General features: G+C 50.4%; 1 protein-coding gene across 1 annotated transcript in view; it reads left to right on the top strand.

The window, feature by feature from the left end:
* The window catches only part of lzts2a (leucine zipper, putative tumor suppressor 2a), a 223,879-nt gene that overhangs the window by 82,992 nt on the left and 133,413 nt on the right, over window positions 1-7,474 (top strand). The gene's annotated exons all lie outside the window — the stretch shown is intronic.

Genomic DNA, 7,474 nt, shown 5'->3' on the forward strand with positions numbered 1-7,474 from the left:
AAGAGAGAGAAAGAGAGGTGGAGAGGTGCAATGGTTTAAGGGGACAGGTCCAGAACTTGGTGCCTGAGCAGCTGAAGGTGCGACTTCTGCTGGTGGAAGGATGAAAATGGGGATACACGAGAGGCTAGGATTGGAGGAGCGCAGGGACGTCAAGAGGGTTGTGCCGCCAGAGGAAATTACAGAGAAAGCCTGGGCCCAGCCCAAGGAGGGATTTCACACAAACATGAGGTATTGCCGGTAGCGAGCCAATGTGAGTCAGTGAACACTGGGAGAAGGGTGAATGGGACTCACTCAGGTACGAGTGGCAGACTTGAGGGTGAGCTGAACTTTACTGATAGTGAAAGGATGAGGAAGAGTAGAGCGAGAAAGGAATCGCGTGACGTTCCATACATAGAGAACTGCGATAACAGGTAAAGTCACCATAGCCCCAGATGGCCAGAGGCTGCTCTCCCCTATGAGCGAGAGAGCTGACTGGCGGTGATTTAACCTGAGGGTCACCGCACCTCAGGCGAAGGGCGAGGTTGAGAAGGCATGAATAGCCTCAGCTGGTATAGGATAACAAGTACACATATAAATATACACAAACATACATATGAAGTACAAAAAATACATTAATATAGAAACAAATAGACTGAGATCCTGGGCGGGTTTCTCTAATCCCGCGGCAGAGTGTCCAGGCCGTCGTAACGCCGTCGCATTTTCCAACTGCGTGAACGGGCCGCTGCCAGGACTAATTCTGGCCCCTCCAGGGGGCCAGCACAGTGCTGGAGCAGTTCACGCCACTCCAGCTGCCGATCCTGGAGCAAACTGTGCGCCGCGCGATCTGCGCACGTGCAGCGGCACCGGCGCCCCGCAGTGGCCTCCTTCAGCGCGCTGGGCCCGACGCAACATGGCGCAGGGCTACAGGGGCCGGCGCGTAGGAAAGGAGGCCCCCAGCCAGAGAGGCCGGCCCACCGATTGGTGGGCCCCGATCGCGGGCGAGGCCACACCGGAGGCCCCCCCTCCGGGGTCGGATTCCCCCTCCCTTGTCTTCTCCCCGCCCCCCCCCCCACACCCCCCCCCCCCCCCCCCCCCCCACAGGCCGTCACCCAACCCTTCAACGCCGAGGTCCCGCCGGCTCAGGTTAGAACGGCGCCGGTGGGAGTCGGTTTTACGGCTGCTCGGCCCATCCGGACCGGAGAATCCCGTGCCGGCGGCGTGGCCCAGTCGCGGGGATTCTCCGGCCTGGCCCAGGGCTGGAGAATACCGCCCGAGATTTTTGGAACTTTCTTGCAGTGGGTGAAGTTTTGCTGACCTACCATAAGGTGGCGCTAACAGATCTGATGAAAATGGCCAGTCACTCTACACCAGCGAGTTCACCATGGGGCCATGGAGAGCGGGGGACAAGTTCCCCTCATCAACCCACAGACTGCAGCCATTACACGAGAGACCTGGTTGGACACCGAGAGCTGTACATTATCCTGTGCATACAGTATTTCATCAGGAACAATTCTGCAGTTTTAATCTAGTTCATTTCACAACACATGCTCTTTATCAAACCCAACGTAACTGAAGACTGCTTCAAATCTGTTTGAAGTCTATGGGTTCCTATGCACCTTGTACACTTCAATGGTTCATCCTGTACCTTACACTTGTGGATGACGCAAACTCAATGTTTTACAGGCAAATGTTTCCAGCTCCCAAAATCTCAGCTGTTAAATCGTCTGCATTTTAAATAAAAAAACCTTGGGATATGGGCATTGTTGGCACGCCTGATATTCGTTACCTGTTCTTGGTTCCCTGGTTGTTCTTCTTGAACCACTGCTGCCTGTGTAGTGGTTTGGGGGAGCTGCGTGCCTTTGTTTGGATCATGTTGGCATGGAATGGAAACCACATGCCAGCCAAGTTGGGTAAAGTGGCAGATTTCATTTTGTACCAACATCGTCGGGGTCACTCTTACTGAAAGCTGCTCTTTTTGAAACAAGAGTTTAAATTTGCAAACAGCTCTGATGGAAGCCATAGAATCTCTATAATGCAACAAAAGAGCACCCTACCTAGAGCTAATTACCCGCCGTATCCTCATAACCGCAGGCAATTTGATGATTTTTTTTAAAAAAATGTGATTATCCAATTATTATTTTTTCTTCCAATGAAGGGGCAATTTTGTGTGGCCGATCCACCTAACCTGCATGTCTTTTGGGTTGTGGGAGTGAAACCCAAGCAGACATGGGGGGTATGTGCAAACTCCAATTTTATCATCTAACCTGCACATCTTTGGACTGTGGGAGGAAACCGGAGCATCCGGAGGAAAGCCACGCAGACACGGGGAGAATGTGCAAACTCCACACAGACAGTCAAAGGCTGGTGCTGTGAGGAAGCAGTGCTAACTATTGAACTCCTCTCTTGGCGGCTTTTCATATTCTTCTCCTTCACCTGAGAATCGCCGGGGGGCGGTGTGAACCTCGCCAAGTGCTGGTTTTCGGGTGAGGGCGGGGATCACGCCGCGCCGGGGGGCTTTGGCAGCGGCCCGGCCTGGCAATTCCCCCGGCCCCAATGGGCCGAGCGGCCACCGTTTTAGGCCAGTCCCACCGACGTGAAATAGATATCCCCGTGGGACCTGGCTTGGAGGGCGGCTAGCAGAGTTTTCAGGGGGGATGCGGGGGGCCCCCACGGTGGCCTGGCCCACGATCGGGGCCCACCGATCTTAGGGCGGGCCTGTGCCATGGGGGCATTCTTTCCCTCCGCGCCGGCCTCTGTAAGGCTCCGCGATGGCCGGCGCGGGGAAGAAACCCTGCGCAAGCGCAGGGAATACGTCGGCGATTCTGCGCATGTGCCAGAACACGACGGCAGTCCTGCGCATTCACCAACTTGCGCCGGCCGGCAGAGGCCCTTCGCCGCCGGTTGGCGCGGTGCCAACTCCTCCGCCGCCGGCCTAGTCGCCGGAAGTGCTAAGGATTCCGCAACTTCCAGGCGGCCCGACGCTGGAGTGGTTCGTGCCGCTCTTGAAACCGGCATCAGGCCACCCTGCCAAGTGCGGGAGAATCCAGCCCAAGATTCTCTCTCTCTCTCTCTCTGAGCTCCGCTCAACCCTCAAACAAAGGTTCTCTCCTTGCGCCAACTGGCGGCGAAGGGCCTCTGCCGGCCGGCGCAAGTTGGTGAATGCGCAGGACTGCCGTCATGTTCTGGCACATGCGCAGAATCGCCGACTTGGACCTATCAGTGTGTTATCTTGGCTGTTTGATTTCCCACAACTGTTTGTACAAAAAAACAGAGCCATGTTATAGATATGCAACTAATTTCCCATTGATGGATAAAGAGGCCATCAGACTATATGGGCTAATAACTGGTCAGACAGGAGTGTCCCAAAAGACAATGGAGCTCGAGTGAAGCACCCTTGCTGAACAGAGGCATCCTGTGTATACCCACTAACGAGTTTAAGTCACGTACAAGAGACTAAGGTCAGTTGGGAAGAGAGGTCAAATACCAAAGGTCAGGAATTGTGACATCCCTCATATGTGGCTGTATTGACTGGAACTTTCTTTGCTCTGTGAGTTCCTTCCGCTGGAGGACACAGCAGGCCCCTGCTCATTAAGCTGGCTTGACTGAAGCCTGGGTTTGGCTACAGCGGCACGCTGCGACTTGACCACTCTTCACCGAACAGGTCACAGTGAGAAGAGGCTCTGGACAGATAAACACGAGAATTGTCCATTCCATTTGAATTTGGGTGTGATGGTCAACCACGAATTGAATCGTGTTGGTGGATTCAAATGGCTTCAGTTTGAATCTTATTATGCTTTGCGTCGGACTTCACTGCAGTGAGGTACGCTGGGGGGGAAATGATTTACTTTGTTTCGGAGGAACCACGTAGGTATGAAAGATGGATCCAAAAAATGTCTTCAAAGGACATCCTAATTATAAGCTAGCCCGCTCATTGCATCCCCACGAACTCCCAAGAAGCATGATTCCAACATCACAGCTATTCCTGCTACGTAGAAATGACCCCATTTATCACCGTCTCGAGTAGAAGAGCAGATTATTTATAGATTTTAAAAGGTTGTTACATTCATTCATGGGTTGTGGGCGTCATTAGCAAAGCCAGCATTTATTGTCCAAGCCTAATTTCCCTCGAGAATGTCACAGTGAGTCACCTTCTGCCGTACAACTCAGCAGCTCGCTAGACTGTTTCAGAGGGTATTGAAGAGTCAACCACATCGTTGTGGGTCTGGAGCCCTCTTTCGGCCAGACCAAGGGAGGTAATGGTGTAGTGGTATTGTCACAGGACCCTGGGGACCCCGGTTCGAATCCCACCACGGCAGTTGTCGAAATTTGAAATCTGGAATTGAAAGTCCGACGATGACCATTCAACCATTGTCCATTTTTGTAAAACTAATGTCCTTCGGGGAGGAAATCTGCCGTCCTTACCTGGCCTGACCTCTATGTGACTCCAGACCCACAGCAATGTGGTTGATTATTAACTGCCCTCAGTTCACGGCAGGTAGGGATGGGCAATAAATGCAGGCCCAGCTACGATGCGCACATCCCATGGACGAATAATGTTTTTAAAATAGGACATCCCTAAAGAACATTAGTGAACTAGTCAGTTTTTACAGCAGTCTGGCACTTTAATGATCCCCATTACTGAAATTAGCTCTTTATCCTAAATGTATTCAAATAATTGAATTTAAATTCAATTATATGAACCTGGTGGGATTTGAACTCCCGTCTCGAGTAGTCCAGGTCCCAGGATTACTAATTTAATAGCATAACCACCATGGTACTGCAACCCCATGCATCATAGGTTGCCTACCAAAATGTTGCGTTCAGACCAACATGAATATGGTTAACTGTGCCGATAATAACCAGAGCTCCCTTAATTAGAACATAGAACATAGAAAAGTACAGCACAGAACAGGCCCTTCGGCTCTCGATGTTGTGCCGAGCATTGTCCGAAACCAAGATCAAGCTATCCAACGCCTGTCATTCTGGTGGGCTCCATGTGCCTATCCAATAACCGCTTGAAAGTTCCTAAAGTGTCCGACTCCACATCACAGCAGGAAGTCCATTCCACACCTAACCACTCTCTGAGTAAAGAACCTACCTCGGACATCCCTCCTATATCTCTCACCCTGAACCTTATAGTTATGCCCCCTTGTAACAGCTACATCCACCCGAGGAAATAGTCTCTGAAACTTCACTCTATCTATCCCCCTCATCATCTTATAAACCTCTGTTAAGTTGCCTCTCATCCTCCTCAACATCAGCAAATTAGCACTTGTCAGGGTTAAACTCCATCTGCCATTTTTCGGCCCAGCTCTGCATCCTATCAATGTCTCTTTGCAGCCTACAACAATCCTCCACCTCATCCACTCCTCCACCTCATCCACTACTCCACCAATCTTGGTGTCATCAGCAAATTTACTGACCCACCCTTCAGCCCCCTCCAAGTCATTGATAAAAATCACAAATAGCAGAGGACCCAGCACTGATCCATGTGGTACACCGCTGGTAACTGGTCTCCAGTCTGAAATTTTCCATCCAACCACCCTCTGTCTTCTATGTGATAGCCATTACTTATCCAATTGGTCAAATTTCCCTCTATCCCACACCTCCTTACTTTCTTCATAAGCCGACCATGGGGAACCTTATCAAACGCCTTACTAAAATCCATGTATACAACATCAACTGCTCTACCTTCATCTACACACTTAGTTACCTCCTCAAAGAATTCAATCAAATTTGTGAGGCAAGACTTACCCTTCACGAATCCGTGTTGACTATCCCGGATTAAGCTGCATCTTTCCAAATGGTCATAAATCCTATCCTTCAGGACCTTTTCCATTAACTTACTGACCACCAAAGTAAGACTAACTGGCCTATAATTACCAGGGTCATTCCTATTCCCTTTCTTGAACAGAGGAACAACATTCGCCACTCTCCAATCCTCTAGCATTATCCCGTGGACAGTGAGGACCCAAAGATCAAAGCCAAAGGCTCTGCAATCTCATCCCTTGACTCTCAAAGAATCCTTGGATATATCCCATCTGGCGCAGGGGACTTGTCGACCCTCAGGTTTTCAAAATGCTAATACATCCTTCCTCAAAACATCTACCTCCTCCAGCCTACCCGCCTGTATCACACTCATCCTCAAAAACATGGCCCCGTCCTTGGTGAACACTGAAGAAAAGTATTCTTCAACGCCTTTCCTATTTCTTCTGACTCCATGCACAAGTTCCCACTACTGTCCTTGACCGGCCCTACCCTAATCCTGGTCATTCTTTTATTTCTCACATAAGAGAAAAACCTTGGGGTTTTCCTTGATCCAACCCGCCAAGGACTTCTCATGCCCCCCCCTAGCTCTCCTAAGCCCTTCTTAGCTCATTCCTTGCTACCTTGTAACCCTCAAGCGACCCAACTGAACCTTGTTTTCTCATCCTTACATACTTTTCCTTTTTCCTTGACAAGACATTCAACCTCTTTTGTGAACCATGGTTCCCTCACACGGCCATTTTCCCTGCCTGACAGGACACACAGTATTTGTTCCTTGAACAAGCTCCACTTTCATTTGTGCCTTTCCCTGACAGTTTCTGTTCCCATCTTATGCGCCCTAATCTGTCTAATCGCCTCATAATACCCCTCCCCCAATTATAAACTTGCCCTGCCGTGGCCCTATCCCTCTCCATTGCAATAGTGAAAGACACCGAATGTGGTCGCTATCTCCAAAGTGCTCTCCCACAACAAATCTAACATTGGTCCAGTTCATTACCAGTACCAAATCCAATGGGCCCCCCCTCTTGTCGGCCTATCCATATATTGTGTCAGAAACCCCTGCACACACCCCAAAAAACTACAAAATCTGCCCCATCGAACTGATTGACCTATAGAGTTTCCAATCAATATTGGAAAGTTAAAGCACCCATGACAAACCTGAGACCTCCACCTATCCATAACCTGTTTGCAATTGTTCCTCCACATCTCTATTACTATTTGGGGGCTGTAGAAAACTCCTAACAATGTGACCGTCTTTCCTATTCTAACTTCGGCCCATATTACCTCAGTAGGAAGATCCCTTTGAACTGCCTTCTGCAGCTATTAAACTATCCTGATTAACATGCTACTCCTCCACCTCTTTACCACCTTCCTATCTTACTGAAACATCTATACCCCGGAATTTCCAACAACCATTCCTGTCCCTGTTCTAACAATGTTTCAGTAATGGCCACAAAGTCGTAGTCCCAAGTACCAATCCACAATCCACGTTCACCTACCTTATTCGGATGCTCCTTGCATTGAAGTAGACACACTTCAAACCAACCTTTCTGTCTGCCGGTAACTCCTGCGACCTTGATACCCTCCTCAGACCTCACTACTCTCAACACTGGCTTTTGGACTACAGCTCGTTTACCAGCCCTGACAAGTATTAGTGCCCCCCCCCCCCCCCCACCCCCCCCACCCCCCCCCCCCCCCCCCCCCCCCCCCACCCCCCACCCCCCCCCCC

This window comes from Scyliorhinus canicula, chromosome 16, assembly GCF_902713615.1.
Source record: "Scyliorhinus canicula chromosome 16, sScyCan1.1, whole genome shotgun sequence".
In the NCBI taxonomy this organism is placed as follows: domain Eukaryota; kingdom Metazoa; phylum Chordata; class Chondrichthyes; order Carcharhiniformes; family Scyliorhinidae; genus Scyliorhinus; species Scyliorhinus canicula.